Source organism: Bombina bombina, chromosome 3 (genome assembly GCF_027579735.1).
Source record: "Bombina bombina isolate aBomBom1 chromosome 3, aBomBom1.pri, whole genome shotgun sequence".
In the NCBI taxonomy this organism is placed as follows: Eukaryota; Metazoa; Chordata; class Amphibia; order Anura; family Bombinatoridae; genus Bombina; species Bombina bombina.
In genome coordinates, this window is record NC_069501.1 from 467,066,721 (window position 1) to 467,079,371 (window position 12,651).

At 43.6% G+C, this 12,651-nt stretch overlaps 1 protein-coding gene and 1 pseudogene across 1 annotated transcript in view; one reads left to right on the top strand and one right to left on the bottom strand.

The window, feature by feature from the left end:
• The window catches only part of USP49 (ubiquitin specific peptidase 49), a 227,162-nt gene that overhangs the window by 33,489 nt on the left and 181,022 nt on the right, over window positions 1-12,651 (top strand). The window lies entirely within an intron of this gene.
• Window positions 1-12,651, bottom strand: part of LOC128652396 (tigger transposable element-derived protein 1-like) — a 44,685-nt pseudogene that overhangs the window by 8,067 nt on the left and 23,967 nt on the right.

A 12,651-nucleotide genomic window follows, 5' to 3' on the forward strand; every position in this document is an offset into this window, starting at 1 on the left:
TTTTAAGGGTGACAGTTTCGTTTCTCTCTCACTGCTGTGTGTGAGGGGGAGGGGCCGTTTTTGGCGCTCTTTGCTACGCATCAAAAAATTCCAGTCAGTTACTCTTGTATTTCCTGCATGATCCGGTTCATCTCTAACAGATCTCAGGGGTCTTCAAACTTCTTTGGAGGGAGGTAGATTCTCTCAGCAGAGCTGTGAGACTTATATATTGACTGTGATTAAAAACGTTGCTCTGTAATTTTTATGTTTCAAATTTAATTATTGTTACTTTACTAATGGGAACAAACCTTTGCTAAAAGTTGTGTTGTTTTTAAGGATTGATGCTATAACTGTTTTTCAGTTCATTATTTCAACTGTCATTTAATCGTTTAGTGCTCTTTGAGGCACAGTACGTTTTTGTTAAATAAGATTGTAACCAAGTTGCAAGTTTATTGCTAGTGTGTTAAACATGTCTGATTCAGAGGAAGATATCTGTGTCATTTGTTCCAATGCCAAGGTGGAGCCCAATAGAAATTTATGTACTAACTGTATTGATGCTACTTTAAATAAAAGCCAATCTGTACAAATTGAACAAATTTCACCAAACAGCGAGGGGAGAGTTATGCCGACTAACTCGCCTCACGTGTCAGTACCTGCATCTCCCGCCCGGGAGGTGCGTGATATTATGGCGCCTAGTACATCTGGGCGGCCATTACAGATAACATTACAAGATATGGCTACTGTTATGACTGAAGTTTTGGCTAAATTACCAGAACTAAGAGGCAAGCGTGATCACTCTGGGGTGAGAACAGAATGCGCTGATAATACTAGGGCCATGTCTGATACTGCGTCACAGCTTGCAGAACATGAGGACGGAGAGCTTCATTCTGTGGGTGATGGTTCTGATCCAAACAGATTGGATTCAGATATTTTAAATTTAAATTGGAGAACCTCCGTGTATTACTAGGGGAGGTTTTAGCGGCTCTTAATGATTGTAACACTGTTGCAATACCAGAAAAATTGTGTAGGTTGGATAAATACTTTGCGGTACCGGCGAGTACTGACGTTTTTCCTATACCTAAGAGACTAACTGAAATTGTTACTAAGGAGTGGGATAGACCCGGTGTGCCGTTCTCACCCCCTCCAATATTTAGAAAGATGTTTCCAATAGACGCCACCACACGGGACTTATGGCAAACGGTCCCTAAGGTGGAGGGAGCAGTTTCTACTTTAGCTAAGCGTACCACTATCCCGGTGGAGGATAGCTGTGCTTTTTCAGATCCAATGGATAAAAAATTAGAGGGTTACCTTAAGAAAATGTTTGTTCAACAAGGTTTTATATTGCAACCCCTTGCATGCATCGCGCCGATTACGGCTGCGGCAGCATTTTGGATTGAGTCTCTGGAAGAGAACCTTAGTTCAGCTACGCTGGACGACATTACGGACAGGCTTAGAGTCCTTAAACTAGCTAATTCATTCATTTCGGAGGCCGTAGTACATTTAACCAAACTTACGGCTAAGAACTCAGGATTCGCCATTCAGGCACGTAGGGCGCTGTGGCTAAAATCCTGGTCAGCTGATGTAACTTCTAAGTCCAAATTACTTAATATACCTTTCAAGGGGCAAACTTTATTTGGGCCCGGTTTGAAAGAAATTATCGCTGACATTACAGGAGGTAAGGGCCACGCCCTGCCTCAAGACAAAGCCAAAGCTAAGGCTAGACAGTCTAATTTTCATCCCTTTCGGAATTTCAAAGCAGGAGCAGCATCAACTTCCACTGCACCAAAACAGGAAGGAGCTGTTGCTCGTTACAGACAAGGCTGGAAACCTAACCAGTCCTGGAACAAGGGCAAGCAGGCCAGGAAACCTGCTGCTGCCCCAAAGACAGCATGAACCGAGGGCCCCCGATCCGGGACCGGATCTAGTGGGGGGCAGACTCTCTCTCTTCGCCCAGGCCTGGGCAAGAGATGTTCAGGATCCCTGGGCGCTAGAGATCATATCTCAGGGATACCTTCTAGACTTCAAATTCTCTCCCCCAAGGGGGAGATTTCATCTGTCAAGGTTGTCAACAAACCAGATAAAGAAAGAAGCGTTTCTACGCTGTGTACAAGATCTGTTATTAATGGGAGTGATCCATCCGGTTCCGCGGTCGGAACAAGGACAAGGGTTTTACTCAAACCTGTTTGTGGTTCCCAAAAAAGAGGGAACTTTCAGGCCAATCTTGGATTTAAAGATCCTAAACAAATTCCTAAGAGTTCCATCGTTCAAAATGGAAACTATTCGGACAATCTTACCCATGATCCAAAAGGGTCAGTACATGACCACAGTGGATTTAAAGGATGCTTACCTTCACATACCGATTCACAAAGATCATTACCGGTATCTAAGGTTTGCCTTCTTAGACAGGCATTACCAGTTTGTAGCTCTTCCATTCGGATTGGCTACGGCTCCAAGAATCTTCACAAAGGTTCTGGGTGCCCTTCTGGCGGTACTAAGACCGCGAGGAATTTCGGTAGCTCCGTACCTAGACGACATTCTGATACAAGCTTCAAGCTTTCAAACTGCCAAGTCTCATACAGAGTTAGTTCTGGCATTTCTAAGGTCGCATGGATGGAAAGTGAACGAAACGAAGAGTTCTCTTTTTCCTCTCACAAGAGTTCCATTCTTGGGGACTCTTATAGATTCTGTAGAAATGAAGATTTATCTGACAGAAGACAGATTAACAAAGCTTCTAAATGCATGCCGTGTCCTTCATTCCATTCAACTCCCGTCAGTAGCTCAATGCATGGAGGTGATCGGCTTAATGGTAGCAGCAATGGACATAGTACCCTTTGCACGTCTACATCTCAGACCGCTGCAATTGTGCATGCTGAGTCAGTGGAATGGGGATTACTCAGACTTGTCCCCTACTCTGAATCTGGATCAAGAGACCAGAAACTCTCTTCTATGGTGGCTTTCTCGGCCACATCTGTCCAGGGGGATGCCATTCAGCAGGCCGGACTGGACAATTGTAACAACAGACGCCAGCCTACTAGGTTGGGGCGCTGTCTGGAATTCTCTGAAGGCTCAGGGACAATGGAATCAGGAGGAAAGTCTCCTGCCAATAAACATTCTGGAATTAAGAGCAGTTCTCCATGCCCTTCTGGCTTGGCCCCAGTTAAAAACTCGGGGGTTCATCAGGTTTCAGTCGGACAACATCACGACTGTAGCTTACATCAACCATCAAGGAGGGACAAGAAGCTCCCTAGCAATGATGGAAGTATCAAAGATAATTCGCTGGGCAGAGTCTCACTCTTGCCACCTGTCAGCAATCCACATCCCGGGAGTGGAGAACTGGGAGGCGGATTTCTTGAGTCGCCAGACTTTTCATCCGGGGGAGTGGGAACTTCATCCGGAGGTCTTTGCCCAAATACTTCGACGTTGGGGCAAACCAGAGATAGATCTCATGGCGTCTCGCCAGAACGCCAAACTTCCTCGCTACGGGTCCAGATCCAGGGATCCGGGAGCGGTTCTGATAGATGCCTTGACAGCACCTTGGAACTTCGGGATGGCTTATGTGTTTCCACCCTTCCCGCTGCTTCCTCGATTGATTGCCAAAATCAAACAGGAGAGAGCATCAGTGATTCTAATAGCGCCTGCATGGCCACGCAGGACTTGGTATGCAGATCTAGTGGACATGTCATCCTGTCCGCCTTGGTCTCTACCTCTAAGACAGGACCTTCTGATACAGGGTCCATTCAAACATCAAAATCTAACTTCTCTGAAGCTGACTGCTTGGAAATTGAACGCTTGATTTTATCAAAACGTGGTTTTTCTGAGTCGGTTATTGATACCCTGATACAGGCTAGGAAGCCTGTTACCAGAAGGATTTACCATAAGATATGGCGTAAATACCTATACTGGTGTGAATCCAAAGGTTACTCCTGGAGTAAGGTTAGGATTCCTAGGATATTGTCCTTTCTACAAGAAGGTTTAGAAAAGGGTTTATCGGCTAGCTCATTAAAGGGACAGATCTCAGCTCTGTCCATCTTGTTACACAGGCGTCTGTCAGAAAATCCAGACGTCCAGGCCTTTTGTCAGGCTTTAGCTAGGATCAAGCCTGTGTTTAAAACTGTTGCTCCGCCATGGAGTTTAAACTTAGTTCTTAACGTTTTACAGGGTGTTCCGTTTGAACCCCTTCATTCCATTGATATAAAATTGTTATCTTGGAAAGTTCTGTTTTTAATGGCTATTTCCTCGGCTCGAAGAGTCTCTGAGTTATCAGCCTTACATTGTGATTCTCCTTATCTGATTTTTCACTCAGACAAGGTAGTTCTGCGTACTAAACCTGGGTTCTTACCTAAGGTAGTCACTAACAGGAATATCAATCAAGAGATTGTTGTTCCATCCTTGTGTCCAAATCCTTCTTCAAAGAAGGAACGTCTTCTACACAATCTGGATGTAGTTCGTGCCCTCAAGTTCTACTTGCAGGCAACTAAGGATTTTCGACAAACGTCTTCCCTGTTTGTCGTGTATTCTGGTCAGAGGAGAGGTCATAAGGCTTCGGCTACCTCTCTCTCCTTCTGGCTTCGTAGCATAATTCGTTTAGCCTATGAGACTGCTGGACAGCAGCCTCCTGAAAGAATTACAGCTCATTCTACTAGAGCTGTGGCTTCCACTTGGGCCTTTAAGAATGAGGCCTCTGTTGAACAGATTTGCAAGGCTGCAACTTGGTCTTCGCTTCATACTTTTTCCAAATTTTACAAATTTGACACTTTTGCTTCTTCGGAGGCTATTTTTGGGAGAAAGGTTCTTCAGGCAGTGGTTCCTTCTGTATAATGAGCCTGCCTATCCCTCCCGTCATCCGTGTACTTTTGCTTTGGTATTGGTATCCCAGAAGTAATGATGACCCGTGGACTGATCACACATAACAGAAGAAAACATAATTTATGCTTACCTGATAAATTCCTTTCTTCTGTTGTGTGATCAGTCCACGGCCCGCCCTGTTTTAAGGCAGGTAAATATCTTTTAAATTATACTCCAGTCACCACTTCACCCTTGGTTTCTCCTTTCTCGTTGATTCTTGGTCGAATGACTGGGAGTGACGTAGAGGGGAGGAGCTATATGCAGCTCTGCTGGGTGAATCCTCTTGCATTTCCTGTTGGGGAGGAGTTATATCCCAGAAGTAATGATGACCCGTGGACTGATCACACAACAGAAGAAAGGAATTTATCAGGTAAGCATAAATTATGTTTTTTTACAGCTAGAGGGCCTTAGTTCATGTGTTTCATATAAATAACATTGTGCTATTGCACGTGGGGTCAGCACTAATTCCCTGTCATGCAAGTCTGTCAAAAGATCTGAGATAAGGAGGCAGTCAGCAGAAGCTTGGGTACAAGGTAATTAGAGGTAAAAAGTATATTTATATAACAGTGTTGGTAAATAAGGGATTATCTATCATTTGAAACAATAACATTTTTGGTGTTTACTATCCCTTTAAGGGAGTTGCTGTTGACTTTTATTAATCTCTCAGTATAGTATGTCTTTCAGCAGACTTGGGGATTGCAGGGAAGTTCCCTAGCCTTCCTTTGTATTCCAGTGCTGTTTGGATTTACCTCATGTATGTCCTCAACCTGCATCTACAAGGGATCCATGGTCTGTGTTTGTTTTCACAGGTTCTGGCTGATGTACATGCTGCAACAGCAAGGGTGTTTATCTTTAATTCCCCCTTTTCATACAGGTTAGTTGCCTTGTTCTTTCTTTGGGGATCACTCTGTGTGTGTGTAAGTATTCTGGACTCTTTTCTAATGGCCAAATCATGTGAGTGCTATACTGGGTTCGATGGCTAGTGGCGTTCCTACTATGAACCGGTGGGAGCACTATGTGGATACAGAGGCTCTTTTTAGTGGCTGGTGCCTTCTCCAGAGCCCCAGTATGAATGCGGGAGTACAGTGTCGTGATGGAAGTACGGACTGTACTATCCTTTCAGGCAGCCTGAGCTGATTTGGATTTCACATGTGAAACTGTTTGTTTTATTATGTGCTAAGCCACAGTGCTTCTTATGTCAGCTGTCTTGCAGCTGTGCATGGGTTACCTATTTCCCACGGCAGAACAGTTTCGGCGCTCTCTCTGCTCTCCCTCTTGTTTTTTGGCGGCTCAGTGCAGCAGGGGTTTTAGCACTTTTTCTGTCTGTATCAGTGTTGGATTGGTAAAACTCCGTAATCCGAGCATTATTAGGACTCACTGTAATTTCACTGTAATAGGCAAATGACACTTAATTTGATATGTGAAGCCATGTATTTGCAAGGGTTTATTTGGATCTTTCCCTTTATTATTATAATTTCCCTGGGCAGTGAGGGAAGATGTTTTACACTAGACAACTATTTTGCCCTCATGCAGCAAGTCTACTATCTAGGTATATTGTGGTAATGTACCTATGATAAGACTGTTTTGTTTTTTCCTAATCGTTGGGTAGATCATGGAAATTACTATGTTGATATTGAGGCATCTGCATTATTCTCTATGCTAAGCCCTGTGAATTTCTTGGTGGCCTATTTGTCTACCGATCACTTTACTGAAGTTAGTGTATTTTCAAGAAAAGTGATGATGCTAGGGCATATGGTCTATATATAGTTCAGTACATTGCTTGACTGATACCTTGCTACTTCTCAGTGGGCTGTCTTTCCATGTTGCATCTCGTTATCAATCTAATCAGTCATATATTTTTGTATGGTACTCGCCTTGTGGGACAGAGTCCTCATATACTCTTATTTCATTTAAATCTTGTATGGCAGATCTGGAGTATACAGCTGTATCTGCTGTGTAACTGTATGGTAGTTCTAGTTTATACCACAAGATCTGCTTAGAGATTGCATTGTGGGTCTAGTGTATACCACTAAAGCTGTTTAATTTCTGTATTGCAGTTAAAGTATATCCTCCGTGGGTCCATAAATAGATTTTCACAGGTTTAGTGTATACTGCATATCCGTTTATAGATGACATTTGCAGGCCTAGTGGGTCCACACTTTCTTTAGGAGTGGTATTGCAGATCTAGTGTACGCCGGAGTATCTACTAAAATGTTGCATTGTAAGTCTAGAGTATATTACTGTATCTGCTTGATTTCTGTATTGTAGGCCTGGGGTTTTTACTGCTATATCTGGCTTTCATACAACATAGAATCTTTGCTTTTCTTTTTCATTTATTGCTGGGCAATCATTTACCTTAATGTAGGTACTCCAGCATTTTTTCATGACCTGTGTTCATGTTATTTATTGTCTGGTGATATTTTGCCTGTCAGTGAATATTGCAATGTTGTTATTCTAGTCTACTACACTCTTGCTATTATTGCGGTTCTATTATAAACTTAGGTGAGAGCAGCCTAATTTAGCCTAGCGGTTAGCTTTGTGGCTTTGCAAATCAATGGTTCTTGGTTTGAATCCAGCTGCCGGTGCTGAGCTTTTTACTAAATATCCCTTTAAATAGATATTCCAATCTTTTAATTATATTGTAGTAATATTTGTATTGCTGTACAATGTCATACTGCTGTACTACTACTAGGGCTGGGCAATATGGGTGAAAAATAAAAATTGCTTCTTTTTTTTTAATTAAAAAAAACGCGATTGCGATTTAATCACGATTTTATTAAAAATTACTATAACACCTTAATTTTTCAATAAAACGTTTATTTAACACTACAGAATCTTACTGTACATGTTACTCAATGTCCAATACACTATTGGAGCATAAAAATACAAATCCCAAAAGAAGTAAAAAAAAAAAAAAAAAAAAGTCAGTAAGGCACTTTAAAGTATTTGTACTCACTTTATTGCTCACAATTTTGAGCTGCCCCACCGCCACACCACCACTTGACTACCGCCACACCACTCCTAGATGATTCCTACACACTCTTCAATCTCTTCCAAAATGGCCGTTTCTTTGGCATTCTCAGGTCCGCCCACGGCTGCACACAGGTCCGCCTCTCATCCTCCGTTTTCTGGACGATCTGAAGATTTTTTTTTTTCTTTTTTTAAATCGCATACTCTCGCGATTTTAAAAACCGCATCCACGATTAATCATGCATCCCTAACTACTACATACTGCAGTACTTGTTAGACTTGTATTCTATACTACTACTTTTATTGCTGAACAATAAAATACTTAAAAGGACATCAAGTCATGGCTGAACTTTCAAATTTTCTTCCTTTATTAAAATGTGCAGGAGTCACAGAATTTTCGTGTATGCATCTGTGATTGGCCGATGGCTGTCACATGGTGCAGGAAGAGTGAAAATAAACATATCTTTAAAAAAAAAGATGTTTCTTTTGAGGTTCAGACTAGATGCTGTTGCATTGTCTTGTCCGACTTTTATTGATTATGCAGGTCTACTGAAAGTGGTGTAGGTTTTTACAGTATCTTCCATATCTGTATTATTGCTAATTATTGCTTTGCAATATTGTACTCAATAGGAATACTACAGTCGCGTACACTAGTCTGCTACCCCATTACTAGTTATGCTGTGCAATAATATCTCTAGGTGTGTAGATATTAGTGTTTTCCATATATTGTATTACCGTTTCTATACCATACAATATTATACTTGTGAGGTAGATCACAATATTTGTTACCTTTTTGTACACTATTTATTGTTGTACAATAATATACCTTTATGTATGTTTTACTTCAGTATTTTCTACTTAAACAGGGAGAGTCCACAGCTGCATTCATTAATTTTTGGAATTCAGAACCTGGCCACCAGGAGGAGGCAAAGACACCCCAGCCAAAGGCTTAAATACCTCTTCAACTTCCCTCATCCCCCAGTCATTCTTTGCCTTTCGTCACAGGAGGTTGGCAGAGAAGTGTTGGAAGATTAAAGATAGTCTCTTATGGAGGGTAGTACTCTTCGAAATGGGACTGGAGTTTTAAGTAGTCCTTTCAGCCTCTCAGTGAAAGCATGGAGAGATGCAGGGAGAGTCTTTCTGCGAAACCATCCCGACTCATATTAGCAGCTCCTTAGCAATCAGCGTTGACGAGATTTGCTGCCTGCTTTGTTCACTCAAGTCCATGTCAGAAGCGAGACTACTATCTGTCACACTTGAAAGGCCGTGTTCCTGTTCCACACTGTAGATTCCGGTAAGATTGTTTCATTTTACTTGATATGTGAAATGTAATGTAAACGAAGAAGTCAAGGTCTCAGTGGGACTCCTTTATGTTATGAAATCGAGGGTTAATATCTCCTGAGGGGGGTTATTGAACAGGGGGGACTTTAATCATGTTTGTTATGAGAGTCTATCTACTAATGTGTGGTGATGTTTGGCTATATCGGAACATAACTGCCTTTTTTGTCAGGCTGTGAGGCCCTTGTGGCTTTGGCTCGCATTTCATTGGCCTGCACGGTGTACCTTGTGACTAGGCATGGTCACATTTCTAGTCTCCCACTTCCGTATTCCTGACCGCGTGGCGACAGAGAGAGTCTGTTTCGTTAGTTGTCTGGGTCATAGGAGGTGGTGAGTGCCCCAGCCATTGGAGATGTAAGGTGCTGTTTTTATTTTTTCTATCCATAATGTCTATGCTAGTTATGGAGGATTCAGACTTTTTGGAGGCGGATATGTCTGACTCAGATTCTACTTCTTGCGAAGAGTATGAAATGGCCCGGGTAATCCATGCCCATCAGTTATGTTCCGCATGCCGCTTTTAGAGTGCTCTTTTCTCCCGAAATAGCAAACTTAGAGTCCGCCGAGCCATCCGCCCCTGGGGACCCCATATCCCGGGAGGCGAGTACCCTAGATCCTCCTTTGGCTACGCAAGCAGGTGTCCCTAGTGCCATTACCTCTTCTCCGGAAGGCGGCTTGTTTCGTCCAGAGGTTACAGCACGGTTCCGCGTGGCCATATCTATGGCATTGGCGCATTTACATCTTCCAGGAAGGGAGATGCTGATGAGATACTTTCTGTGTTCCGTCAACCAGGGCTCGTTAGACGAGGGATCGTCTGGGTCGGATCAGCCTTCTTGGGAAGTAGTTGTCTTTGAGGCTTCAGGGGTCCAATCCTCGGGGTCGTCAGTTCCCCCGGCGGAAGTAAGTCTTGCTTTTCGTTATAGACTGGTGCGTCTTTGTGTCCTACTGTGGCACGTTTGGCAGTGCTGGAGGATCCCAGTCCTGATGGGGTGAGGGGTCCTCGGTCTTGCGTACCGGACGGCAAGCTGGGTTAGACGTGGGGGGAAGATGTTAATCTCCTTGTCGTCTCCTTTTTTCTTTGTGGTATCATATTCCAGTTCTGAGCTTTGGGAAAATCGGGTCTCTGATTGGCTGGTCTTGTTAGTGTACCCATTTTTCTTAGGCGTTTACCTGCGAGTGCTGCCCTCCTCCTTTTTTTTTTTTTTTTTTTTTTTTTTTTTTTTTTTTTTTTTTTGATCCAGTTAGGATGTATTTGTATTTTGTTTTTGGAAGCTCATGTTTGTTCTAGATTCCCTGTTGGGAAACATCTCTTCTCTGGAATTTTGATACTAGCGATTTTGTGGTCGCTTGAACATTTATGCGTAAGTTTCATGCTAAGGTGTTAATTACATAGTTCTATAGATCCTTTGTCGATCCCTACTTGGGTTTTGATTTTTCTGTGATCTGGTTCAGTTCAGGAGTGCCCTCTATAGCAGGCTGGTCCTGGTCGGGCGCTGGTTTCTGTTCCTTAAGGTCTATAACATCCACGTGGCGCTGATTGGGTGGTGAGTTGCTCTCTCACATGAGAAGTTTGTTATGCTATGATTCCTCCTTCCCCTTGATAGGGATTTCCATGTAGAGGAAAACCATAAGAGTTTAGTTTTTTTTGTTTTGAGACTCTGCCCTTGACGGGAAGAGAGGAGGCCTTTTGTGCATTGACGTCAGGCTGGTTCTTGTTGATTCTTTTTGGGTGGGGCATCAAGGGGTTTGTACTCGGTCCTCTTGTCCTGCTCCTGATTGTTGATGGGGTTTCAGAAGCGGATCCTGCTACGAAGGGTTACGAAAGTTCTTTGACCTTGGAGCTAGAATCCTTCATTAACAATTAGACTGGAGGTTTAGATGACTCCTTAAACATCTGGAGTAACCGGTTGGGGCGGATTTTTATATCCCCTATGGTATTCTTTTTGGCCTGCTCTTTTTTGAGGTCTTTGACCTCGGTACTTCTTCCTAAGGGGTCGAGGTGACTTAGGCTTCCTTTTTCCCTTTCTGGGGATGGTTGTGGGGTAATCTGTTCCGGCATTTTCGGCTTATTTTCTTCCTCATGCTGCTTCTCATCTCCTCCCATGGGGGGCTCTGGAGAATGTGTTGGTCTCCTTTTTGTCCTGGAACTACCCTTTTTTACGACATCGGTTTGATGTGTCGTTTCCTGGGATATCTATGCTTGTTCATAATTTTCTCCTTTGGTCTAGGGGGGGTTACTGAGAGGTTAATTCGGATGGATCGTTGGGAGACTATATAGCAGACTATGTTGCAGAGGTGCGCTATTTCTTGTCAGCTTCTTAGCTGTTGGTCTTGGGAGTATTATCCCTCGAACCTTGAGGAGTTATATTCTGTCTCTGGGATGCTTAAGGAACGTCCAGTGTCCTAGGACTTTTGGATGTGGCTGCGATTGCATCTCTTAGGTTTCTCCGTATGAGGTGTTCCTATGGTTCCTAGTTTGGACCAGCTCCTGTTTCCGGTTGCCTGGTTTTTCTGAACCTGCTCTAGGATATCTGACTGGACCTCCTAGTTGGATCCTGAGTGCTTCTGTCCTTACGGTCCTGAGACATCCGCTTGCTCCTTCAGGTGTTGCCTTCTCTTATAGGAGACTTTGGAATGGCCTGATGGTTGGTTTGGCTACCTAGCAAGCGGGAGTTTAATCTCTTATTCCAGCTACTTCCACTCTAGAGGTGGGCTCGCTGGTTATTTGTTTTTCTACTGGGCCGGCTGTTGCAGCCGGATAGTGCCTCTTCAGTCGGTTTTGTTTTTGCCGTCTGTTTGACGCATGCTCCGTGCCTGTGGGTGGGTGAGCAGTTGTCTTTTGCATTCCCCTCCCCTTAAGGGGATTGGGGTATACCGATGTATCCGCCTGATGCAGAGGGGGGTTCCCTCTGCCTTGCATACACGATGCCATGTAGGGGCGGATTCTGGTATCGTGCTAACACTGTTGTTTCAGTGTGGTCTCTTTTTGGGGAGTGTACCTTCTTTTAGGGAAGGGAACTGGGTCTGGGTTCTGGAACTCAAGATTGTCCTATGTTCTGTTCTGGCTTAGTAGTTTATCATGCCAGTCTTGTTACATATGGTCGGGTTTGCCTTCCTTTTTGATACCATTTTAGTCCTTTTTGGAGATATGTGTGGTCCGGGGAATTATTTATTTCCCTGCCTTAGGACATGGCAGTAGTTTGGTGCTGGGTCCATTGTCTCGATGAAGCAGCCCATGTAGCCTAAGTGTTGGCTTTGTGGCTTTGCAACTCAAGGGTTGTTGGTTCGAATGCTGGTGCTGGTTATCCTTTTAACGGTCTAAGATCTGTGGGCTCGCTTGAGCCTTGACAGTGTTTCTTCTACAGATCTTGTGATCTCTCTATAGGTGGAGTTTAGCGTAGTTTATTACTCCGCAGGGAGATGTTCTCTGCTGGGTTTTGGATGCTTTCCCTCTTTGCCTGGGAGGGAGTGGGTTCCTGCACTTCTTGGAAGGTTCCCTCTGTGGGAGTTCCTGGTACAATT